Genomic DNA, 27631 nt, shown 5'->3' with positions numbered 1-27631 from the left:
CCGTACTTTTCCCTGAGAACATCTGTTCCCAATTTAAGCTTCCAATTTCCTGCCTGAGAGCCTCAATTCCCTTTACTTCAAGTAAGCACCTTTCTAGTCTGTCTGTTCCTCTCTCTCCAGAGCTAACATAAAGGAGATAGAATTATGATCACTATTACAAAAATGTTCACCCACTGAGAGATCTGACACCTGACCAGGTTCATTTCCCAATACCCTCTCCTCTTGTAGGCCTATCTACATATTGTGTCAAGAATCCTTCCTGAACAAACTCCACCCCATCTAAACCCCTCACTGTCTGGAGATGCCAATCGCTGTTTGGGAAATTAAAATCCCCCCATCACAACTGTTATTATCACACCTTTCTAGGATCTGCTTCCCTATCTGCTCCTCAATATCCCTGTTACTATTGGGCGGCCTATAAAAAAAACTCCCAGTAAAGTTATTGACCCCTTCCTGTTCCTAACCTCCACCCACACAGACTCCATAGACAGTCCCTCCACAACGTCCACCTTTTCCGCAGCCGTAACACTCTGATCAACAGTGCCACTCCCCCACCTCTTTTGCCTCCCTCCCTGTCCTTTCTGAAGGATCTAAAACCCAGCACTTGAAGCAACCATTCCAGTCCCTGAGCCATCCAAGTCTCTGTAATGGCCACCACATCATAGCTCCAAGTATTGATCTGCCTTGTTCACAATACTCCTTGCGTTAAAATAGACATCGCAAACCTGTCTGAGCACATCCCTTCTCTATCACCTGCCTATCGTACCTACTACTAGCTTTCTCTATTTGAGAGCCCAACACCTCTTATAGGAAAAGTTTAGCAGGGTTTGGGCCAAATGCAAGCAAATGGGACTAGCTCAGGTAGCCAACTTGGTTGGAATAGACAAATTGGGCCAAAGAACTGGTTTCTGTGCTGTACAACTCTAATGCAAAGGAAGGAGTTTATGGAGATGGTTGGATACAGTGAAAAGTTTATATTTTAGGATGGTCCTGAAGTAGTGAACTACTTTCAAAGAAGATGGGAGGTGCCAATACTGCTTATGCAATTTAGTCAGATTGGGTTACAGATGGCTAAACTCACCATTTTCCAGACAAGCTCATTTGTTCTCAGAGTTCTACTTCATTAGGAATTTGAGGAGATTCAGTATGTCAAAAGACTCTTGCAAATTTCTATAGATGCACAGTGGAAAGCATTCTGACTGATTGCATCATAGCCTGGTACGGAGGCTCCAATCCACAGGATCGCAAGCAGCTGCAGAGAGTTTCAGCCTCAGCCAGCTCCATCATGGGCACAACCCTCCCCACCATTGAGGACATCTTCAAGAGGCAGTGACTCAAGGTGGCAGCATCCTTCAATTACCCTCACCATCCAGGACATGCCCTCTTCTCGTTACTACCATCGGGGTGGAAGTACAGAAGCCCGAAAACTCTCAGTCAACGATTTAGGAATAGCTTCTTCCCCTCTGCCATCAGATTTCTGAACAGTCCATGAACACTACCTCATTATTCCTTTTGTTTTGCATTATTTGTGTCAATTACAGTAATTTTAAACAAATTTCACATCATACAAGTCAGTGATAATAAGTCAGATTCTGAATGTTGGAAGTCATACAAAGTGGAAGAAGAGAGATTAAAGAACAAAGGTTCTATGGGGAAAAAAAACTTTCAATATAGCAGTGCAGGAAGGAACCAACTTTTTTAAAAAAAACACTTCCTACCTTACACTATTTTTTTTTACTTTCAATCGACCCATACATTGACTAGCCACTTAAATCCAGATTTCCAATGACTGTCACATTGACTTTATATAGTCTCTCAATTGTACCCTGATCTATCTACAAGAAATTGAAAGTAATCTTGAGAAATTAAGTTTATTATTGTGGGTGCTGCTAGCCAAGAAAACTCAAAGCTATGTTTATACAACTGTCCATTGCATTGTCCTTCAGACACAGAACTTACTTTTCCCTTTGTAAAAAAAATACTTCCCTAGCCTGAACCAGAAGCACCATTGGCTGTTAACATTCATTATTTGCTTACAGCTCTTCGCAAGGAATGCATATGCATACGTGCAAGTTAGAAGAAAATCAACCACTCAAACCTACAGGAAGACTAATAAAAGAACATTTAAGTAATCAGATGCTAAACAGAGAAATTCTGGCCAAAAATCAGACATACATCACAGGAAATCCTTTTGACACAAGTATCTTTCAGATCATGTCAGCAGAGAACCTACTAATCTTTCACAGAATTTCAGAAATCTGCATTCAATTAGTTATGCAGTTTAGGCTTAAAAAGAATTTTAGCTTTCAAATTGCATACATTAAAAACTAAATCCAAAAGTTTTAATCACATAAATAAAATTGATGCAAACTTTTTCCCCATTTAGGAAGCATCTTGCATGGACACAGCACTGAAATGTGTTTCCTTTGCAGTTTTAGAACAGTACCTTTCAAAATCTAGAACTTCTTCCAGAACGTTTGCCTCTTATCAACTGTTCTCAATCTTATGCCTGCACAATTAAAAGCATTTCAAGTAATAACCATTTTCAAACGCACTGTCAATTTAGCACCTCATACAGATTATCAAGGAATATTTCTTAAAAGCAAAAATATTACTTTTAAAAATAACATTTTTATAAAACAGTTCAATTGCATGGCAAATATTACAATCAGCAAGATTAGAAAGAAATCAAGTTTGAGTGGAAAGTTAGAGGGAAAATAATGCTTAAAATTGAGTTCAATTTTGGGGGCAGTGTGTACCCATTTCAATGACTGCTCCCAAGCAGAACTGCATCTTGTAGAATCAAGTCATCAACAACAAACTAGAAATAGTTAACCATCAAACATCAATGGACCATTTGGAGTTAGTTTAACAAGAGTTGTTGAGAAGCTATTGGAATCTATTAAGGACTGAATTTCTGAACACCTCGCTGTGTAAAAGCACATTAAAGTCAACATGGATTTGCAAAAATGTCATTCACAAGTTGCATTTTTAAGCTCACTTGCAAGTGGAATGGAAATTGTCAATGAACCTAAATGGACCTTCAGAAGATGCTAGATTCTGTGCAAAAGATTTGAAGAAAAATGGAAGTGTATAGTATTTCAGGCAATCTTGCATTAAACAAAACACTAGGAATAATCTGCTGGACAGGTAACATCTATGGATAGCGAAGTGGTTTTCATTTCATCTAGTGACCTTTCAAAGATGGAAAAAGATATGACAAATTTTAAATGCAGAAGTGGATGTGAAAAAGGGAGAAGAGTGAAAACAGGAGAGATCAAGGAAGTGCAAATGGGAAAGGCAGAATCATTTGAAGTTGCGTTCAAATATACTCTGTGAAAGGCTTCAAACATACCTAGTCAAATGATAAAGTTTTGTTCCTCAAGCTTTCTTAAAGCAGCAATGGAGAGATCAGAAGGGGAACTGGGTACAGAATTAAAATGACAACCAACCAAAAGCTCAGCTTCACATTTGTGGGCTTAACAGAAGTGCTCCCCTAAAAAAAATGACAAATTTGCATTCGGCTTCTCCACCATTTAAGGAGCAAATACAGTGCACTAAATTGAAAGTACACCAAATCATTGTTATCTGCAAGGGATAACGACACAGATTCCCACAGATAACAACCAGGGATAGCACTGGGCCCTCACCTTTGTATCCAATACACCCCCAAACACACACAAAAATGCCCTTCATTCCAACAGCATTTGACACATATTAAAACATTCAAATACCTTAAAGAAATGTCATTAGCTGACAAACTAATTGAATGCATTGATACTTAGGTGCAATTGGTTTTGAAATCACAAGGTGCAGCTATGTAAAAAGACTACTCTCTGCACAGCACAGTGGAGATCCAACTCACCAACTTTTATCGATGCACCATAGAAAGCATCCTATCTGGATGCATCACGGCTTGCTATGGCAACTGCTCTGCCCAGGACAGCAAGAAACTGCAGAGTTGTGGACACAGCCCAGCATGTCACGAAAACCAGCCTTCCCTCCTTGGACTCCGTCTTTACCTCTCACTGCCTTGGTGAAGCAGCCAGTATAATCAAAGACACCGCCCACCCAGGTCATTCTCTCTTCTCTCCTCTTCCATCAGGTAGAAGATACAGGAGCCTGAGGGCACATACACCAGGCTTAAGAACAGTTTCTACCCCACTGTGATAAAGACTATTGAATAGTTCCCTTACAGGATGAGATGGACTGACCTCACGATCTACCTTGTTGAGACCTTGCACCTTATTGCACTGCACTCTCTCTGCAGCTGTGACACTTTACTCTGCACTGTTATTGATTTTACCTGTACTACATCAATGCACTCTGTACTAACCCAATGTAACTGCACTGTGTAATGAATTGACCTGTACGATCAGCATGCAAGACAGGTTTTTCATGTACCTCAGAACAAGTGACAATAATAAACCAATACCAATCACTTGACACAACATGTCTGGAAACTGATCACCCCATTTATGCAGACAATGATTGGTTTCTCAGGAGAGGACAGTGGACCATGGAATAAAGGAAAGGAGGCAAGGAGGGGAACCGCAGATGGGCAGATCGAGAGGGCAGGGGAGGGGAAAGGGGTGATGGGGCCAGTGGACCACCTATCACCTGTCAGCTCTTGCTCCACCCCTCCCCCCCACCTTTTTATACTGGGCATCTCTTCCTTTCTTTTCAGTCCTGATGAAGGGTCTTGACCCAAAACGTCAACTGTCCATTTCCCTGCAATAGATGCTGTATCACCTGCTGAGTTCCTCCAGCACCTTGTGTGTTGTTCCAGATCTGCAGTCTCTCGTGTTTCCACTTTCCTCTGGGTACTCGAGTTTTGTCCCACATTCCATGCAGGTTTGCAAGCTAAATGGCCACTGTAAATTGCCCTCATGTATCGGTGTATGGTAGAACCAGGGGTGGGGGATATGGTAGGAAACATGGAATTAATGTAGATGGGCACAGATTCACACAGACTCAGTGGGCTTCTGCTTTATGACTTCATGATCATTGGGTCATAGAAAACACAAAAAAAGACAGACAAAAAAATTTTGAATAAGGTATAGTTTACTGAGGGTGGGACATGGGAGGACAGCAAGGAGAACATTAAGACTAATAAATATCAGAAATTATAAAAAATACAAAAGGGTTTCTGTAATAGAAACACTGAAGTTAGGGGCAAGGTATAAATATGCAAAAATAATAACTAAGAAGGTTGAAAGTGAATCATCTTTCTGAAGGCTGTTATAATATTGCATGGTTGCATTAAGAATTAAGGACTAAAGAACTAATGATCCTGAATAATTCCACATTGAATTTTTTGTTTACAATATTAATATTTAATAAAATAATTTACAAGGTAAGCTCAAGTGGAGCAGCCATTGTAGGAGCGGCTCAAAGTAAGTGTGGGACCTTGAGGCTTTGGCTTGAAGAGGTGGAGTAAGTGAGCAGAGGCTAAGGTGAGGTTCAAGTAAGGCCTCCTTCTTTCTTATTGCCATTCCCCACTGTGCTAACTGCAGTCAGGGCAGTGGTATGCTCCTCTTGCAGGATATGGGAAGTCAAGGAGAGCTCCAGTATCCCCGATGACTACACCTGCAAAAAGTGCATCTGGCTGCAGCTCTTTATAGACCACATCAGGGAAATGGAACTGGATGAACTCCGGATCACTTGGGAGGCTGAGGAGTCAATAGACAACAGTTACAGGGAGGCAGTCACACCCAGATTGCAGGATGCAGGTAGCTGGGAGACCATCAGAAGAGGGAAAAGGAATAGGCAGTCAGTGCAGGGTACCCCTGTGACCATTCCCCTCAACAACAGATATACTAGTTTGGATACTATTGGGGGAAATGACCTACCAGAGGAAAGCCACAGCAGCCAGGTCTCTGGCACTGAGTCTGGCTCTGTATCACAGAAAGGAAAGGGGGAGAAGAGGGGTGCAATAGTGATGAGGATTCATTGGTTAGGAGAATAGACAGGAGATTCTGTGGATGAGAACAAGGGGGATGGGAACCAAAGTGTTAGGTCAGATGATGGAACAGTTGGTGCCAAGATAGATGCAATGTGCAGAGAGATTGTAGGGAAGGACGGGCAGTGGATAGGGCATAAATGCAGTCAGCTGGATGGGTTAAAAATGTGTTTACTTTAATGCAAGACATATTAAGAATAAGGGTAGTAAACTTAGACCATGGATCAGCATATGGAATTAGAAGATTGTGGCCATTGCAGAGACTTGGCTGTCACAAGAGCAGGAGTGGCTGCTTGATGTTCCAGGGTTTAGATATTTCAAAACAGACAGGGAGGGAGGTAAAAAGGTGGGGCGTGGCATTGCTAAATCAGGGATAGTATCACAGCTGTGGAAAGGGAGGACATCATGGAGGGATCATCTACTGAGTCAGTATGGGTGGAAGTCAGAAATAGGAAGGGAGCAATCACTTTATTGGGAGTATTCTATAGCCCCCCAACCACCACCCCATAGCCACCAGGACAGTGAGTTGCAGATAAGTAGGCAGATTTTGGAAAGGTGCAAAAGTAACAGGGTCGTTGTCATGGGTGACCAACTTCCCCAATATTGATTAACCTTAGCACAAAAGGTTCAGATGGAGCAAAATTTGTTAGGTGTGTCCAGGCCAACCAGAGGAGAGGCTATACTGGGTCTAGTACTAGGCAATTAAGCTGGTCGGGTGACACACCTCTTCAGTGGGCAAGCATTTTGGGAATAGTGATCACAACTCCCTGACCTTCAGCATAGCCATGGAGAAGGATAAGAGCAGATAATATGGGAAAGTATTTAACTGGGGGAGGGCTAATTACAATGGTATTAGGCAGGAACTTGGGAGCATAAATTGGAAACAGATGTTCTCAGGGATATGCACAGAAATGTGGAGGTTGTTTAGGGACCACTTGCATGGGGTTCTGGATAGGTCTGTCCCACTGAGACAGGGAAAGGATGGTAGGGTGAAAGAACCATGGTTGACAAGAGAGGTGGAACATTTAGTCAGGAGGAAGGAAGCAAGCATATTTAACGCTTAGGAAGCAAAAATCAGGCAGGGCTCTTGAAAATTATAAGATAGCCAGGAAGAAGCTTAAGAAGGGACTAAGAGAGCTAGAAGGGGACATGAGAAGGCCTTGGTGAGTAGGATTAAGGAAAACCCCATGGCATTCTACACGTACATGAAGAACAGGAGGATGACTGGAGCGAGGGTAGGAATGCTCAGAGATAAAGGGGGAAAAACATGTGCCTGGAGGGAAAGGAGGTCCTTAATGAATATTTTGCTTCAGTATTCACCAAGGAGAGGGACTTTGACAAATGTGAGGTCAGCATAGAACAGGCTAATGTGCTGGAGCATGCCAAGTTTAAGAAAGAGGTAGTGTTAGAGCTTCTGAAAAATATTTGAATAGATAAGTCCCTGGGGCTAGTCAGGATATACCCGAGGTGACTACAGGAAGTGAGGGAAGAGATTGCTGGGGCATTGACGATGATCTTTGCATCCTCCCTGGCCACAGGAGTGACACTAGAGGATTGGACGATGGTAAACGTTGTTCCCTTGATCAAGAAAGCTAATAGGGATAATGCTGGGAATTATAGAGCAGCCAGCCTTATGTCAGTGGTGGGCAAACTATTGGAAAGGATTCTCAGGGACAGGATTTATGAGCATTTGGAGAAGCATAGTCTTATTAGGGATAATCAGCACAGCTTTGAGAGGGGCAGGTCATGCCTCACAAGCCTAACTGAGTTTTAAGGTGGCCAAACAAATTGATGAAGGTAGAGTGGTGGATGTCATGTAAATGGATTTTTAGTAAGGTGTTTAACAAGGTTCCCCATAGTAGGTTCATCCAGAAAGTCATGAGGCATAGGATCCATGGAAACTTGGCTGTGTGGATTCAGAATTGGCTTACCCACAGAAGGCAGAGGGTGGTTGCAGATGGAGAGTATTCTGCCTGGAGGGTAGTGACTAGTGGTGTTCCACAGGGATCTGTTCTGAGACCCCTGCTCTTTGTGATTTTTATAAATGACTTGGATGAGGAAGTGAAGGGGTGGGTTAGTAAGTTTGCAGATGACATGAAGGTTGGAAGTGTTGTAGATAGTGTAGAAGGTTATTGTAAGTTACAACAGGATGCAGAGTTGAGCAGACAAATGGCAGATGGAGATCAATGCAGAAAAGTGTGAAGTGATGCACTTTGGAAGATCGAACTTGAAGGCAGAGTACAAGATTAATAGCAGGATTCTTAACAGTGTGGAGGAACAAAGGGATCTTGGGGTTCAAGTTCATATCCCTCAAAATTGCCACACAAATTGATAGGGTGGTTAAGGTGGCGTATGGTGTGCTGGCCTTCATTAGTTGAGGGATTGAGTTCACGAGGTAATGTTGTGGCTTTATAGGACTCTGGTCAGACCACACTTGGAGTATTGTGTTCAGTTCCGGTCACCTCATTATAGAAAGGATGTGGAAGCTTTAGAGGGGGTGCAGAGGAGATTTACCAGGATGCTGCCCGGATTGGAGAACATGTCTTATGAGGAAACGTTGAGCATGCTCAGGCTTTTCTCTTTGGATCAATGGAGGATGAGAGGCAACTTGATAGAGGTGTACAAGATTATGAGAGGCATAGATTACAAGTGGACAGCCAGCACCTTTTTCCCCAGGGCAGCAATGGCCAATACCAGAGGACATCAGTTTAAGGTGAGAGGAGGAAAGTCCAGGGGAGATGTCAGAGGACACACAGAGAGTGGTGGGTGCCTGGAACACACTGCCAGGAGTGGTGGTAGAGACTTGTACAATAGGAACATTTAAAAGACTTAAGATAGGCACATGGATGCAAAAAAATGGAGAGTTATGGGCTGTGTAGGAGGGAAGGGTTAGATTGACCGTGGACTAGCTTCATATAGATCAGCACAACATCGTGGGCTGAAGGGCCCATACTGTGCTGTACTGTTCTATGTTCTAATATTTGAAACTTTGCCCCTTACAAAGTTCAAGTGCAAAGGTAAGTGTTGAAACAATGCATTAAGATATGGAATACTCCTAAATAATTTTCAGGTTTTTATGGCTGTAAGCACTAGCAAATCTATCACATCAATTCTGCAGTTTTTGCAGATGCACGAGGTATTATAGAACCAAGAGTGTGTATATTTAATATCACATTAAAAAGAAAAAAATATTTTTTCTTCTTTACAAGTATGATACTAGAAGTGCAAGGTTATACCTATCAAACCCTAGAAAGAGATGGCTGCAAGAGGATCTAATAATAGTCTTAAATTATGTAAGATTTTGCACAGAGTAAGCACAAAAGACCACATAGAAACAATGGCATCAGACAAGGAATCTTATATCAAGAGACAAAGTTGGCACCTAATGAAAGAGAATGCTGTCCCACAGACAATACAAAGCAAAATCAAAAAAATAAATGGAGCAAAAACCAACCACACTTTAGCTGGTAAGACAGTATTAGAATAATGAATACAAATTAGAAATCCTCAACTTGTTAAAAAAAACCAAGAAAGTCAGGGGAAAAAAATTGTCACCTCTCAACCAATAAGATTGAAAGGACAGAAAAAAAGCAGCAAATGTTCCCCTTGTGGAAAAGACCAAAAGTAGAGACTAGTGACATGAGAGAATTGTAAAGAAATCAAATAGGCAACGTAGAAGCAGCTATTTTACCTGAAGAGCACTGAAAAGTGGAACTTGTTGCCATAGGGAGTAGTGGAGACAAATTGTAAAGAAGAATATTAAGGAGAAGCTAGATAAAAATGAGGGGGAAATAATGGAAAATTGTGCTCACAGGATTAGATTGGAAGGACTGGATCAAGTAGCCCGAGCATGCTGACTGTAAAGTATACAAAATGTGTCTCATATAGATTCAATAGTTAAGAAATACTTTTAATACAGTAAGTCCTTCAACTAATGATTCATTCTACCAACTTGATTTAATGGGTGTGGTCCAGTGATGGCTCAAAGGTTAAGTTCACGGCACAGTATGAAGATGTGAATGAAGTCCCAAGTTCAAGTTATTCTCAGATAAGGTGCCTTTAGGAATTTGTCAACAGCCAACAATATTCCTACATCAGGTTAGGAGAGAATTATCCAACACAAGTGACAGCCATTCAGCTAATCATACTGGTGCTAACTGCTTGAAAAAATTTTTCAATTTTCCTTTTAAAATGCAAGTCCAATTTTCTTTTGATAATTACTTGTAAATCTGCTCCAAGAAGCTATTGGACAACACATATTGGATCACATTGGCCCTAAATATACTGGCTTTAGCCAGCTGTTCCCCCTGAAACTGGGAGTATTCAGCTATTCAAACTGAAGTCTATCACTTCCATGCAAAGCAGAATTTCAGGACTCACTGATAGATTCAGAGGACTGAATCTTGTTTACTCCAGTGCTGGACTCCAATCAGTGCTCAGATCTGGTTCAGGATCCAAAACAAAAAAAACTAGTGCTTCTAAATATTTCTAAGAGCTTTTGAGTTTATTTTTAGTTTTGCTTCCACTGTACAAGTTTTTTTTAAATGTTTTAGACTTTTAAAGACATTAAGTAGTCATCTGTCAGAAATGTTTCAAGGACAGAGCCTCTGCAAAATAACACTCTTGGCCCAGATGGCTGCTGTCCAGACCTTTCTGTTCAGAGCACAGAGGTCCAAGTAAGTTCAGCTGCACACAAGACCACAAGCAGCAGTTCCAGGTTAGGACTTAATGCATTATTATTCTGACTATCCCAATAAACTTTAGCCCTTCTTTTCAAAACTTATTCATGGGAATAACTGATGAGGGGGTTGTCAAGGGGAGAAGTGGAGCATTACTGAAGAGGCCTGCACCTAACTCTTATGGATTTTAATGACAGATTTCACCAATGGTACTACAGCTTACATCAGGGGGAGATGGTTGTACTTTCTTGGTTAAAACAAAAAGTTATTTCCTAACATTTGTGTCCTACTAGTTAGACGAAACTTATTGGCCTGTTCCAGGTGTTACTCAAAGTGGGGATGGGCTACTTCATTATCCAAGCAGTAGTTAATAAAAGCCAACAGTAGAATTCATTGAATACTGTGGCTTCATCAGCAAATATCCTCACTTGTGTAAAAGACAAGATCATTAATAAGCAGCTGAAGCTGCTAAGATCTTTGATACTCAAGGAACACTTGGGGCTAGGAATAACTAGCCAACTACACCATTTTCTTTTGTGCTGTAAATGACCAACTCAGTGACATTGGCATAATTCTATCAGTCCCAATTCTGAGTTCTGCAGAAGAACAATCCCTTGCTGGTCAAGCTCCTTGTCCCCTATAAAGGATAGACTATGAAATTATTAAGGAAGTAAACCATACAAAACTTCTCCTCCTGAAACATCACTACTTTTACAAGGATTGCCAGATAGTTACCAGAAATAGTCTATAAATAAATTGATGTGGCTCAAATAGGAATTTTCATTTTGGCAGCTACCCATGGAATATTATTCAACCGTGACAAACTGAATCCAAAAAGTGTCATTATAATGATAAGTTATCAGACAGCACCATTTAAAAGTGCTTCCAAAATGCTATGTCTAATTGTCAGAAACACTTATTCCCCTCCAAAATATATTGAGGCAGCGAAAAAAATTACAGTACACCAAAAACATAATATAAAACAACGTCCAAAGTTTTTCAAAATGTTATAGAAGCACGGCCAAAAGACACAAGTAGGTTAATTGGTTACTTCAAGTTACTCTTTTGTGTAAATCACTGCAAAACAGTATAAAAGGGGAGAGCACGTCACAAGCGTACAGGGAAGTGAGAAGGGGCAAAAAAAAAGCTGATGGGAGTGGTCTACTGTGATCTGACATGGACCACTTAGACCAAATGGCCTCTTCCTGAGTCATAATAAACAAAGACTTTGTAATAACAAATTCACCCATTAACAAGAATGACCATTATGTACGACTTCAGAGTTTAAAGTAGTTATTGCACCATTTCACTATCCTTTTCTTCGTCCTTTCTGGAATAACTTCCTAATCTTTATAACCTATGCTGCAAGTAATAAGAACTGCAGCAAGGATAACTCTTCTATAAATCATTATTCAGCCCTCCAATAACACCATCAGAACACTCAAAACCATCAGTGGAGTTCCAAAGAAACAACTTCAACTTGAATCCAGCGCAGCACATAATACTCAAGACATTATTATACCGCACATTGGAACATATGAATCTTAAATGGGCAGTTTTTCCTTAATTTCTGACTGGAAAATTAGGACAGACAAACAACAATGACCATGTTAAACTTCAAACATCATGAAACAAGATAGATTGCTTAAGACATATTAATATTTTTATGTCATTACCAAGGAGGACAACTATAATGTTATCTGCAAGTACCTAGAGTTCACACCTCAGTAAGTTGTAAGTGATTAATTATAAAACCAGAAAAAAGTTAAATATGGGCAAATTTCATGCTTACTCTCCGCCATTAGATAGGTTGAAATCTCAATTTCCTCTGATAAACCATATCCAAGTGTCAAAGGAGCTTAAGAAAATCTCACTGAAAAATGTAAGCGGAATCTGCCAAACTAGAAAAAAATGTATTTCATTAGAAGTATCACTTCGTCGGGCTGTTTACAGAAAAGGATCAAAATAAAAACGTCAATATAACACGTAGTGTTCAGAAATCACACTAGAAAAACATCAAGTATAGCAAGTATAGCAACTTATGATCACTTAAGTATTTAAGCGAGATAAAATGAAATTCTGCCAACATTTCATTTTTTCGAGTCGCCAAACTTAAGCGATAATAGTTTTTAAAAAAAAACCAAAACCGGTGGAATAAAGCGAATGATTATCCAATAATTCTAATCTTCACCCACCAAACAATATCTCCATCTATACATCAAGCCTCGCGAAAAGTGGAAAATTGCATTTAGAAAACTGGATCCTAGAAAATAACAATTTAACAGAAAGCACTTAAATTGTAATCATTACATCCCGTAATGTGAATTCAAAACTGATTTCGGTTTGGGGAGTTAGTTGGTGTATTTCCTGTTTTAAATACTGCAATTCACAGCAATTGTAAACAAACACTGTAGTCCTTGTTGTGGCGGAGCTGGCTCTCAACTCCCAATTCAAAGATCGGGAAAACTCAATCAACCTTGACATGACCATTCCTTTCCAACTCCAAACCCAATCCCGCCTCCAGCTGCATGGTCCCAATGCAAATAGGAACTAAATCACGCCCCTACTCCTCCAGTGTTTAACTGCGTTGGTCCACTTTAATCGACTGGGAGAGTGCGGCCCGGTCCAGTAACTGGCCCGACTCCCAGCTTCCACACAGTGTAATAAAGAAATGACTCCCCTTCAACCAATGCCCTCCACAAACAGTCCAAACTGACTCACCACCGCCCAGTTCACAGGGCCGCCAAACTCGCACCTACTGAGAGTTTATCCATCCGGGCCGTTCCCGAGTTCCTTTTGTCGCCCAGCTGCACGGCTGCGTCCCTCCAGCTGCGCGACGGAACGCCAGCGGAGACTGACAGCGGCTCTCCGCCACTCAGCAGCCGAGTGGGAGGGATCGCCCAGCACCACGTGACGGGGAGCCACGAGCCCGACTGCGCATGCTTGTCCTCTGCCGGACCCAACGGACGCTGAGTCTCTTCCATCCACACACGGTAAACTTGACGTTATCCGGAGATTTACCTAGAGGTCATTCCGTTCCCCCATCGCACCTGTGCATTGGTAACTTGTTTTCGTTTCACCTCAGTTTTTAACATTTTCATTCACCCTTTCATATTTCAAATTCCGCCATGGTATTGGTGCCAACTCCACCCCCCACCACCACCAGCTCAGTTACCCTCTCATTCTGGGATCTTGCTCATCCCTCAATTTAATCAAACCTTCAAGGTGTGAATGCCCTAATCTCGGGAACTCCCTCCCTGAATTGCTACGCCTCTACCTTGTTTCCTTTGAACCTGCCTCTTGCACCGCGCTTTTGGCCAGCCGCCCTAGAGTGGCTTGCGAGCATTATTAAGATGAACTTACTTACTAATAAACATCATGTAAATACAAGTTATTATTCATGCAATATCCCCCATTGTACTTGTCAAGTACAGGAGCACCTTCAAGAAGGCTTTTCACTGCCTCTTTCTCAAAGTCAATTTCGCATATGCAATATACTGGACTGTTTGTGTACAAAATTAAAGCCCAATCGAAACCAAACCCTTGCTTAAACCCTAAATATTTTGCTACCCAACCCACGACAACAATCATGTCTCAGCCCGCAAACGTCCACTTGACCCGACACGAGGTACATGGGTCTATGCGGCTAATGTTTAAAACTTGTTCCTGGACACAACCATAGGCGTGTTTCTTTGTAAAGAGCCACTAGACCTGATCCAATCCTACCTGTCCAAGGACTACAATTCTTTTTTTACTAACACACGGATTCAACTCCCTTCTGGCTCAGCAGTATACGACAAATCACGGAAGGATGAAAAAATTACCTTAGTTAGGGGGACCCCAATGGTTCAAGTAGACTCACCATCACCATCTTCAGGGCAACGAGAGACAGGCAACAAATGCAGATCTTATAGGATTGCCTCCTTGATACTTGTTATGTACGGTAACATTTTTTGCTTACCAAGTCAAAAGATGAACGTATTGGTATTGGTTTATTATTGTCACTTGTACCGAGGTACAGTGAAAAACTTGTCTTGCATACCGATCGGACAGGTCAATTCATTACACAGTGCAGTTACATTGAGTTAGTACAGAGTGCATTGAGGTAGTACAGGTAAAAGCAATAACAGTACAAAGTGTCACAGCTACAGAGAAAGTGCAGTGTGATAAGGTACAAGGTCACAACGAGGTAGATTGTGAGGCCAGAGTCTATCTCATTGTAGAAGGGAACCGTTCAATAGTCTTATCACAGTGGGGTAGAAACTGTCCCTAAGTCTGGTGGTACGTGCCCTCAGGCTCCTGTATCTTCTACCCAATGGAAGAGGAGAGAAGAGAGAATGACCCGGGTGGGCGGGGTCTTTGATTATGCTGGCTGCTTCACCAAGACAGCGAGAGGTAAAGACAGAGTCCAAAGAGGGGAGGCTGGTGTCCGTGATGCGCTGGGCTGTGTCCACCACTCTCTGCAGTTTCTTGCTGTCCTGGGCAGAGCAGTTGCCGTACCAAGCCTTGATACATCCAGATAGGATGCTTTCTATGGTGCATTGGTAAAAGTTGGTGAAAGTCAAAGGGGACAAACCGAATTTCTTTAGCCTCCTGAAGAAGTAGAGGCGCTGGTGAGCTTTCTTGCCTGTGGCATCTACGTGATTTGACCAGGACAGGCTGTTGCTGATGTTCACTCCCAGGTACTTGAAGCTCTCAACCTTCTCGACCTCAGCACCATTGATGTAGACAGGTGCATGCACACCGCCCCCTTTCCTGAAGTCAATGACCAGCTCTTTTGTTGACATTAAGGGAAAGGTTGTTGTCATGACACCATTCCACTAAGCTCTCTATCTCCTTCCTGTACTCCGACTCATCGCTGTTTGAGATACGGCCTACAGTGGTGGTATCACCTGCAGACTTGTAGATGGAGTTAGAGCAGAATCTGGCCACACAGTCATAAGTGCATAGGGAGTAGAGTAGAGGGCTGAGGACGCAACCTTGTGGGGTACCAGTGTTGAGAATAATCGTGCCGGAGGTATTGCTGCCTATCCTCACTGATTGCGGTCTGTTGGTTAGAAAGTCAAGGATCCAGTTACAGAGGGAGATGTTGAGTCCTAGGTCTCGGAGTTTGGTGACAAGTTTGCTTGGGATTATTATATTGAAAGCAGCGCTGTAGTCAATAAACAATAGTCTAACGTAGGTGCCTTTACTGTCCAGATGCTCCAGAGCTGAGTGTAGGGCCAGGGAGATGGCGTCCGCTGTAGACATTTTTCGGCGATAGGCAAATTGCTGCTTCTTTACCATTTTACTGCTCCCATCTCTCTTTTTCTACTTCTCTCTCCTTAATTTCGTCAACCTCTTCTGCTTCTCTCTTGTATTTATTTATGATACAAGAAGCCTGGTAGAGAAGATTAACATAGAGATTAATATCTTCTTCATTGGGGTTTACATGGAAAATATGGACCCTTTTCTCATTTCCTCTCCCATCGCTTATGAAGCCTTTTGCGTAAAATATCAAGCAAGAATGAGATGGTATTTCTTTGTCTGACTTCCTTTGTTTCAGATATCAGCAATTAGTATGTTCACATTTTCATTTGCCAATTAAACTCAAGATAATTGAAAACTTACGGCTTAAAGTTTAATTTTTTTTTAATGAACCAAGGTGTTTTTTGAAATTTCAGGCTACCATTTAAAATTCATTTTACATAATATGGGTTTCACTGGTGAGGCTAGTTATATTGCCCAACCTTTATTCCCATTGAAAAGTTGTGGTGAGCCACCTTCATCAATCACTGCTGCATTCTGTTAAGGCACTTCCAAAGTGTTGTTATTTGGTTAGTTTCAGGATTTACACCCAAGGATATTGAAAGAACAGCAATAGGTTTCCAAGTCAGGATGCTGTACAACTTGAGATGATGGTAGTGATAGCGCAGGTGGTGATGTTCCATTGTTCCAAGAGCTCTTGTCCTTCTTGTTGGCAGAGATTACAGGTTTGGGAGGCACTGTAGGTTTAGACCAGGCAAGTAGCTGTAATACATTTTGTAGATGGTACATATTGCAGCCACTGTGCACTGGTGGTTGAGGGAATGAATATTTACGGTGGTGGATGTTACTCCATCCACAATCTTGATTGTTGTCAGAACTGCATTCATCCAAACAAGTGAAATTATATCATCATACTCCTGATTTGTGCCTTGTAGATGATGCAAATACCCTAGGTGTCAGAAGGCAAGCCACTTGCACACAGTAGTGATATTCTGATGCTCTAATATGCTCCTGCATCCATAATGGCTGCTCCTGTTGTGTGTCTCTTAAATAGTGACCCCTCCCAGTATGTTGATGGTGGAGCAATTGGTTCTGATTTTCTCACAGTCATAGCTAGTTTGTCCCTGTCTCTTTTGTGTATCAAATTCGCTGAGATAAGTATGTCATTAGCACAATGTCTGTTTTGTACACCCACACACAGCCTCTTGGTTTTTGTTTTAAATAAAACATACAAAGTACATGTGAATGAAATAAAGCTTTTAAAATTATTTTCTAACTGTTTCTCAAGTGATTCTGAAAAATAATTAGGTAGAAGCTGGAGTAAAATATTTAGGTAATCAACTGGTATTAAAACTTGCTGGAAGATTGGGAAGGCAAGCTATTGGAAGAAGGATAAAGAGGAAGTATTCCCATAGTATAAAATGCCATTCACTGCTTGCATATTGTATAGGGCTGCATTTTACGTCCAGGACCAAAGAGGATGTCACTCAAAATCCTGTTGGTATGCATCATGTAGTTCAGTGTCCGATATCTTACAGCAGTCATGAAGCCTTCATTCTGTAGAAGCAACCACAGTAAACCAAAGGGTGGCCACTGAAAGCATTTTGCCACATTTAATGTGCTGGAACAGATCATCATCATGGTGAAACAAAAGTTCCATTGTCTGGCAGCTTTGTTGTAGTAACCTTCTCCTTCCGAATCAATGGCCCTGAGCAGAGGTCTTGGCTTCAACCCTCCATGTCTCCATCTAAATGAATTCAGAGCCTGATATGATGATATTTCTTCTGCTGCCTTTGCCTCCATGCCCACTTTTTCTTTGGCAAGGATTCTTCTTCTCTGACTATGGAGTCTTTCTCCCATCTTCAGAAATTCTAATCTCATTGGGCTCCTCCATCTGGCCTCACTGCTGACATGACATGACATTAACCATCTCAATTTTTCCATGCTTTTTTTCACTTGGCTGAACTCTTTTTGACATTAAACAATTTCTCCTTCAACTCCACTCACTTTCTCTAAGTCAAGGTTGTAACTATGGGAACTTGCATGAGCACCAGCTATGTCTGCCTCTGTTTGTTCTTAGTTCAGTCCTGTTCAGGCTCCTTCCCTCATCTTTTGTTTTTAATTGCATTGACAATTGCATTGCTACTTCCTGCACTTGTACAGAACTCAAAAATTTCATGATCTTTGCTGCCAATTTCCAACCAACTCTCTTTTTCAGGTGATCATTACCTGACCTTCCCCTTCCAGGTTCTAATGTCTTTAAGTCCATTTTAGGCAATAGATTAACTACCAGTATCCATTGTAGGCCACCAATTTACACAGCTATCTTAACTACATCTCCGCCCTCCCTGCTTCCTATAAGGATTTCACTCAGTTTACTCAATTTGAGTGAAATTGGCAGGCACGGTAGTGTAGCGGTTAGCGTAACGCTTTACTGTACCAGCGACCCGGGTTCGATTCCAGCCACTGTCTGTAAGGAGTTTGTACATTCTCCCCATGTCTGCATGGGTTTCCTCCCACATTCCAAAGACGTACGGGTTAGGAAGTTGTGGGCATGCTATGTTGGCGCCAGAAGTGCGGTGACACTTGCAGACTGCCCCCAGGACACTACACAAAAGATGCATTTCACTGTGTGTTTCGATGTACATGTGACTAATAAAGATATCATCTCTTTCATCTCATTTCTCCATCTCCATTATATCTGCTCTGATGGCAAGATTTTCTGCACCAGTGTCTTTAAGATGTCTTCCTTTCTCCTTAACTGTAGCTTTCCCTTTACTATAGTTGATCAGGCTCTTAACTACATCCCTATTTCCTGCAATTCTGCTCTCACCCCCTTTCCTCCTACCCAAAAGAAGGATAGGATTCCCCTTCTCCTCCAACCCACCAAACTCCACATTCAATAGATCATCCTCCATAACTTTCCCCATCTCCAATGGATTCTGCCACCAGAGTGGCATCATTGTGTGAATTTATGATTGTAAGCACCTTGTGCTGGAGTGGCCTGTTGCTAGATAGTGTTGTGGTTAGAGTTTATCAGTAATCCCAGCATAATCCAAGGTCTACCCCAAAACGCATTACACGTTCCCTATGTTCCTGTCCTTTGTGTGTGTTTTCTTGTCATGGTGCTCCTTTAGAGTCCTACCCTAATGGCTGCTGACCCTAGAGGGATTTGTAAATACCCTTCCCTGTTCCTGCTACTTCTGGTTATGTGCTTCTTTGTGCCAGATCTTGTTAGCACAGGCTTGCTGCCTGCAATCACCACCCGTAGTCACACTGTACTGAAACCAACCTGGTCTGGATATTGGAGGACCTATCATCCTGGACTCCAGTAACATAGCCTGTGTGACAGAAGAACCTCAATAGTTCTCTGAACATTTCTCTCAGGAACATTTAAATATGAATCAATCCCCATCAATCCTCCATTTTTTTACATTTCAAAAGTAAACTTTATTCATAATAAAAGAAATATGTACAATTAAAAAAAAATTGCAAGGCCTGTGACATTTGTAGTGCCTTTCCATTTATACATTCACAGTGTTAACAGTTCCATACATTGGTAGTGTTCTTACAGTGTGCACATTGCACCATTGCCACTCATGTGGCTTCCTGGGATAATACATGCTTCAAGTGTTTGAGGAGCTTCTACTCCAGACTTAGCCCCTCAATGTCTAGTGGCAGAAGGACCCCAGACTTCTATACTTCCCCACAATGCCTTTGCTTTGGCTGCACCAAACTTCAGTGCATCCCTCAGCACATAGTCCTGCAGCCTGGAATGTGCCAATTGTTTCATGCAAATTAAAGTGTATCTTTCACCGAGTTGATGATCTTCCAGCAGCACTTGATGTCTATCTCTGTGTATTGTCTGAGAACAGCCTGTAGATCTGTTACGCAGCTGCTCAGGATGAACCATGACAAGGCACCTTGCAGCCTTCTCCAAACACTCTTTGCAAATACACAGTCCACTCTGATGCAACGTCACCCCTCTGATGCCATGTTCTTCCTGATGGATTCAGCAAAGGGTTCTTAGAGTCCAAAGCAACACACAGACAAGACAGGAGAGTGGGCAACCCTGACTTACTCTGGACTTGATGGGGAAGCTATCTGTTTCCCACAATTGATTTGATCAGCGCCAAGATGCCTGTTGGTTTCAATTTCTTATTCCTTTCCCAAAAACCACTTTGGAGGGTACATTCACCAAAACTGCTGCACTGTTTTCAGGCTTAGATATAGGCAGTGGTCTCCCCCTGGGAATGGCTTTCCTTGTGACAAAGCTGGTGGTGTCACTAGGGGGAGGTCAGCCTGTATTCCTATTATTTTTGTCTGTTTGTGGTTCAGATTTGTACCCTCGATCTCCCAGTGCTTGGTGCATTGAGCATTGCATTGCTCCCGGTCTCCCAGAGTGGGGGCAGATGGGCAGATACTTCTCCCAGAGCTGGGGGCAATTATCTTTTTAATTCAAAAATAAACTTTATTCAGAATAAAAATAATATATACAAAAGAAGAGCACAGTGCAAAGTTCTTTACATTCTTAGTGTTGTCCAGTCTATACATTCAGTGTTACTGGTTCTATGCATAGTAGTGTGAGCACATCTTTTCTTTGTACGTAGAACTATTGACACTCATGTAGCCCCCTGGGGTGATACACCCTTCCGTTGTTTGAGGGGCTGAGTCCAGTGGCGAAGCCCCTCAATATCCAGCAGCGGAAGGACCGAGACTGTGGTCCTTCCCCACAGATCCTTTGCATTGGCTGCACCAAGCTTCAATGCATCCCACAGCATGCACTCCTGCAGATTGCACAGCAGTGCACAGGTTGAACTCAGGTCACTGGAGTTATAACACAGCAGCACTCTCTGCTGCACCAACAGAATCCCCACTCAAATCAGACGAAATTCTGCACCAAGTCTAACTGGGTGTAGGATTCAAGAATCGACTCCCCAGCATTTGTACAAGATCAGAAGTTCGGGAGCAAAATATGGTCCTTTGTTTGTTAAAAGGGGGAAAGACTACTGTGTAATCTGTTGGACCATGTGACTGTCATTGTAGAACAGCCGGTAGTGTGTGGCTATGAGACTTACAGCTATGCAAGTATATAAAGGTGCATTGGAAGCTTCTGAGTTTTTGATATGAATCCTGATTGTAGAAATAGTTGGTGGAATAGCAACAGAGGTGTAGTGAACTGAGTTGGATCTCAAGCTACTATTAGTACAATTGGTAGGATCGAACAGTTGAAGATATACTTATTGATTTTGAATTTTTGTGCCAGGAGATTGAACCATTTATCTGTATTCATTACAAGATACATCAATGCAGCTATTTCTGGCCTATTGTGTTTTGAAATTCAAATAATTGATTGCTTCCAAAATATCTGGAGATTTCAAAATTACTTTTATCCGATCACCAGCCAAACATATTAATGTAGTTTATAGAAATTTTATGCTGTAGTAATATATTTCGTGGGATGTCGGTATCACTGGCAGTTCAACATTTAATATTAGTATTTAATTGTCCTTGAGAAGGTAGTGATAGCCCATCCTCTTGAAGTGTTGCAGACTTGTGGTAAAGGTACATCCATAGTGTTATTACAGTAATGTGGAGCTCCAGAATTTTGACCCAATAAAAATAAAGGATTAGCTATATAGGAATGAAACTTGAAGATAGTGATATATTAAGTCCCTAGTACCCTCCCCATAGTGTCCATCAAACCTGTAGGATGTCTGTCTCCAATCACCATTCAAAACACCCTACCTTGTCTTCCCGCCTGCCTATACTCACAACACTAGCTATACCAGCTGGTCTGCAAGGTTGCTTCTGTTTCGTGAGGTTGCATGAAACCCTAAAGTTTGTGTTATTAACTTTCCAATCTTAGTTGGTGCACAATTTGAATGGTACATATAACATAGAATAGCGTAGCACAGGACGAGCCCTTTGGTCCACAGTGTTGTGCTGAACTAATTAAACCAATGACTCCTAGTTAATCTAATCCCTCTTCCCCACACATTGACCCTTCTCTGCATATTCATGTACCTACCTGAGAATATTTTAAATGCTCCTGTGCTATCTGCCTCTACCACCACCCCTGGCAGTGCATTCCAGGCCCAACCACACTCTGTGTAAAAAAAAAACTTGCCCAGCACATCTCCTTTGTACTTTCCTCCTCTCACCTTAAATACATCCCCTCTAGTACTGGGCATTTCAATCCTGGGAAATAAAGATAGTGGCTGTCTATCTATGCCTCATATAATTTTATGAACTTCTATCAAATCTCCCCTCAGCCTCTGCCGCTCTAGAGAAAATAGCCCCAGCTTGTCCAATCTCTCCTTATAGCACGTGTCCTCCAAACCAGGCAGCATCCTGGTAAACATCCTCTGCACCCTCTTCAAAGCCTCCACATCTTTTCTATAATGATGTGACCAGAATTGAACACAATACTCTAAATGTGGTCTAATCAGAGTTATGTAAAGCTGTAACATAACTTCCTGGCTCTTGAACTCAATGCCTCCACTAATGAAGGCAAGCATGCCATACACCTTCTTTACCACCCTATCAACCTATGCAGCCACTTTTAGGGAGCCATGTACCTTGACCCCAAAATCCCTCTGTTCATCAACGCTATTAAGAATTCTGCCATTAACTCTGTACTCTCCCTTTATGTTGGATCTCCCAAAGTGCAGCACCTCACATTTGTCTGAATTAAACTCCATTTGTCACTTCTCGACCCATATCTACAACTGATCTATATCCTGCTGTACCCTTTGGCAATCTTCTACGCAATCCACAATGCCACCAATCTTTGCGTTGCCTGCAAACTTACCCACCCTACCACATTTTCATCCAAATCATTTATATATATGACAAACAACAGAGGTCCCAGTACAGATCCCTGCGGAATACCACTAGTCACAGACCTCCATCCAGAATAAGACCCATCCACAACTATACTCTGTCTTCTATGGGCGAGCCAACTTTGGATCCAATCAGCCAAGTCACCATCGATCCCAGGCACCCTAATTTTCTGGATGAGCCTACCATGTGAGATCTTGTCAAATGCTTTACTAAAATCCCAGTATACAACATCCACTGCTCTGCCTTCATCAATCACCTTCATCACCTCCTCGAAAAACTCAATCAGATTCGTCAGACATAATCTGCAGAGGCTTCAAGACCATGAAACTGTGGTGCACAGTATGCAACTTGTTTCAGGGGCTCCACAGGGTCCTAGAGGTTATGATTTTTGAATGGACCATTCAGATTAAAATACTTTCTCCTGACAACTCAGAAGGAGATTAAGTACTTTCGAAAATAGCATGCAAAATGTTGAGGTTGTTGGCAAGGTGGAAGGGAGCATCAGGTTCATGGCGTGATTTGTGGTGGTGAAGGGTCTGGTGAACTGAATGGTGAAGAGTCCAGTGGACAGAGTGGTAAGAACGGTGGTATCTATGCCTTTCAAGCTGACTAAAATTATCAGTATCGGGTTATGCATGATTAAAATAAAATGTGTTTCTCATGAATGGCCCTCAAAACTGGTTTGGATTGTAATTCCGGCTGTCCTTGCAAGAAGTTGGACACTGCTCTTCAGGGTGGTGGATGTTGTTGGTTGGGGATGTACTTTTAGAGGAACCTTGGCAAGTTGATGTAGTGCATTTGTGGATGGCACACAGTCTGCTTGTGATGGTAGAAATGAATTGACAAGGTGATGAATAGGGTCCCTGTCAAGCAGGCTTCTTTGTCCTGGATGACATCAAGTCTCCTAAATATTGGTGGAGCTGCATTTATAAAAATATTTGTTCATATTCATGACTGGACATGGTGGAAAGACTTTGGAGGGAATTGAATCACTCTCCACACAACATCTTGCCTTTGACTTGCCCTCATTGACACATGGTTTATATGGTTGATTCAGTTAAGCTTTGAGTCAGTGTTGACCCCAAAATGATGGTGTGGAATTTGGTGATAATATCTCTAATTATCAAAAGAAAGTGTTTAGACTCCTTCTTACACATGTGGCATGAATGATGCTATGCATTACCGACGCGCTGCATGATAAGATGTCAGGTGGGACCGTTTTTTTCACTTAGTGCCTGCAGGTCTGTACTTCCTCACAGATGGAGGGTGGATGGAAAACTCAGAAAATATGTGACTGTAAATCTCTCACACAACTCCGAGAACTAAGTTATAGCAGTGGCATTAGTAAAGAGCTATGAGAAAGATGCCCAATGTTTTCCCATATAAATAATACACAGTCAAGGAAAATGTATCAATTTTACTCAAGCAGTTTGTGACAATATTATCTGAATTTCCTATTTGTTGCTATTTACTACTGTCTATCACATATCTTGTATGTTTCAACACCATTGCAAATGCATTCCATTGCTTTTCCGGTGCTGGAGACAATATTACAATTGCTGTTAGTCTCCAGCTAAACAAAGGTCCAAAATGATTCACTTTGTCTTGGGTGAACTGATTGTTTATAAATCATTTTCTTTGCTTTGGTAGAAGCTATCTACAATAAACTGAAAAATATGTAGAAAATAAATCTTTTCCTTGAAATGTGACAGTAAGTTCAGATTTAAAGGATAACAGGAACATCTAGTGCTGGCATTAAATTGTAATTTTGCTTAACATTAAGTAGGTTACAAGATCATAGATGTAGATCTCCTATTCTATGGGCTGATCTCCAGGAGCAGCTCTTGGTTAATTTTCAAGTCTTTCCTTATTACTTCTAGTGAAGTAAATTTAGGATGCTCAGGGAATATCCTATAATTGGCATTACTCTGTGACATATCTGGAAGTGAAACTTTATTTTACATTTGGAAGAAAATACCTCTTTTAAAAAAATGAATGAACTTTTTCATTTTTCTACTTATCTTTCAATTTAATAATTATTTTGCCATTTTTCTGTGAGTGTAATGTATCATTCCTAACCTGTACAGTCTGTCAATCCGGCTTCATGAATAGGAGCAAATGTGTAGCTTCATTGTAGGGTGACATACTTCCTGTTTTTTTATGGGATAGTTCATATTTAATCGCTGATGTGACAAATACTTTTGCCAAATTATTATATTCTTGAAACAGAACTTGAGGTGTACATGGGTAAGCAGAAGTTTTACAATGCCACGTGAAAATAAAATCTTGTTGAACTAACAAAACGGCAGACAACTTTACAACATGCAGCAGATGGCCATTGCACTGAGGAATTGTGTACGTACAGTGCTTAAACCAAGATGGCTGCTGCTAGCCAGTCATGCTGACCTTAGGCAGCCAAAATCAGCAAGTGGGGGAACACCCCTACACCTCCTATAGTGGGAGAATGACAAGAGCATGCTGTGAGTGGAACCAAGTATGCAGTCTTGTGTGGGGCCAGGATTGCGGGCTGGAGTGTAGCAGGAAGCTGGAAGCAGGTCAGGTGTACAGCTGAAGTACAATGGGAATGGAGCCAGGAGCAGGGACAAAACAGGGCTGGGAATGGGATCAGCTGTGTGGATGGAAGGTGGCTGAGAATGGGGGCAGAATGCAGTTGGAAAAGTAGCCAGGTGTGCGGATGGAAAGTGGTAGAATGGGGCCAGGGGTACAGATGGAACGAAGCTGGGAATGGGGTCAGGGTGCAGACAGAACAGGGCTGGGAGTGGGACCTGATGTCCAGATGGATGATGGATGGTAATGGGGCCAGGCTTGTGAATGGAATGTAGTCAGGAAAGGGGCCAGGTGTACAGATAGACGGGGCTGGGAGCAGGAGCAGATGTGCAGTTAGAATGTGTCCCAGAATGTGTCCAGATGTGCGGATGGAGTGCGGTGGGAAAGGAGCCCAATAGGCAGAATTCTGTCTGGTGCTGCTCCAAGACGTGGGAAACATGGGTGAGAGTATGGCCAGGAGTTGGGAGCCGGACCGGGTGTAGGCCTAGGAGTGTGGCTGAAGTGCAGCAAGAAGTAGGGCAGGGATGAGAAGCTGGGCAGTGGAGGATGGCCAGCAATGTGGGCGGGTGTGCCTGGAGAGGACTGAAAGGAAGGGGTCTGTGTGAGAGTTAGGAGGTCAGAGAGTTGGAGGGGAAATTGAAGGGGGATACCCAGGAACAGGAAGGACTGAGGATCTGAGGGAATAATGAGAGAGTGAGAGAAGGCAGCAAGAAATGAGGCAATGAACAAGAGCACCTGTGACATAGGTTCATAGAGAGGTACAACATGGAAACAGGCCCTTCAGCCACTCAGTCCATGCTGACCACCAACTATCCAATTAGGTGAATCCTTCATTAATCCCTTTTTTTTAATTCTGCCCACATTTTCTTTAACACCCCACTCACCTACACACTAGGGACAATTTACAATGGCCAATTAACCTACAAACCCAGATATCTTTGGGATGTGGGAGGAAACCAGAGGCCCCAAGGAAACCCATGCAGTCACAGGGAGAACATGAAAACTCCACACAGGCAGCACCAGAGATCAAAGTGAACTGGGTCTCTGGCGCTGTGAGGCAGCAGCTGTACTTGCGGCACCACTACCGCGTGCGCGTGTGTGTGTGTGTTTATCAGAGAAAAAGATGGAGACAGTGCATGCATGCCAAGTAGTATCTCTGTGCCTGTTCTTGCGTAGTTTTAGTCCCCTTACTTAAGGAAAAATGTGCTAGCATTTGAGGCCGTCCAGAAGAGACTCACCAGGCTAGATAGTGAAATGAGGGGTTTCTCTTATCATGAATGAATAAAAAGTTAGACTGTATTCATTGGCACTTAGATATAATTTAAGTATAATGTTTTCTGACAAACCTAGCTGCATATTCAGTCTGGTTTATCAGGGTAATACTGTGTCCAGTATCAAGCTCAAAGGGCATTTTTCTGTCATTTACGTACTTTCATTCCAACAGTCATTGTTAACAGTCATTAAACCAGCCCCCCTAGATTGAACATTGTAAACACTTCCACAGAATTACAGTTTTTACTTGCTTCTTCTATGCCGTGAGAACGTCAGCAGCTTTGGAAATATTGAGCATTCTTTGGTTTCTTGTTTTCACTCTGTTTGCTTAACTTCATGTTGTGGCCTTTTAAACCATACATATAATATTTTTCTTGCTTGACTCCGTCTTCGGTCAGCATATGCATCCCCCATTGTAATAGCCTTTATTTACCTTTCGGAAGTGAGGTTTGGTGTGCTTCAGAACGGTATGTGTTGCAGCTCTTCCTCCAAACATGTTTTTACTTTCTGATTCCACTGCTTGAGTGATGTTCAATGCATTTTCAAAGAACAGATTCATCTCTGACGACAACCACCTCTGTATCAAATCATCACAAATTTCACACATAATCTGTTCTCCAGCGTCTGTGAGGGTGTGTTATAATTTGAACCCTGTGTTAACTTCCTCATTCTGGCCACATACTCAGCCAATGTTTTGTTAGGTATAACTATGAATCAAATTTAAAACGTTGCTCAATATCACTTGGCCTTGGAATAAAGTGATACTTCAACAATTTCTCTAACTTTTAAATGTTTGATCACTAGGTTTCTACAGGCTCAGAAGAGGGTTCTTATTGAAGTGTATGTGGGAGCTCCCACAACAGTGCCTACAATAGACTTGTGTGTAATTTCCAACATGAAGATCATTTGCAGCAAAGAAAAGCAACTGTATTTCACAATGTTCCTCACTTGTCTGGGATTGAGAGTCAAATGCTGCAATCGAGACATTTTTCTTTTCTTATTTTTTTCTTCCTTATGTTAGACTTTCCTCCTATCTCCTTTCACTGCCCCCTCCCCA

General features: G+C 42.0%; 1 protein-coding gene across 1 annotated transcript in view; it reads right to left on the bottom strand.

Annotated features, from left to right (window-relative positions):
- The window catches only part of LOC127567692 (dual specificity testis-specific protein kinase 2-like), a 54909-nt gene extending 41450 nt beyond the window's left edge, over positions 1-13459 (bottom strand). Inside the window, exon 1 of the mRNA XM_052010632.1 lies at positions 13363-13459. The gene's annotated coding sequence lies outside the window, so the exon portion shown is untranslated. The remainder of the gene's footprint in view (positions 1-13362) is intronic.
- Between the last annotated feature and the right edge of the window lie 14172 nt (positions 13460-27631).

Source organism: Pristis pectinata, chromosome 3, assembly GCF_009764475.1.
Source record: "Pristis pectinata isolate sPriPec2 chromosome 3, sPriPec2.1.pri, whole genome shotgun sequence".
Taxonomy (NCBI): domain Eukaryota; kingdom Metazoa; phylum Chordata; class Chondrichthyes; order Rhinopristiformes; family Pristidae; genus Pristis; species Pristis pectinata.
Note: the sequence above shows the minus strand (reverse complement) of the source record. Positions and strands in the feature narration are given on the sequence as shown.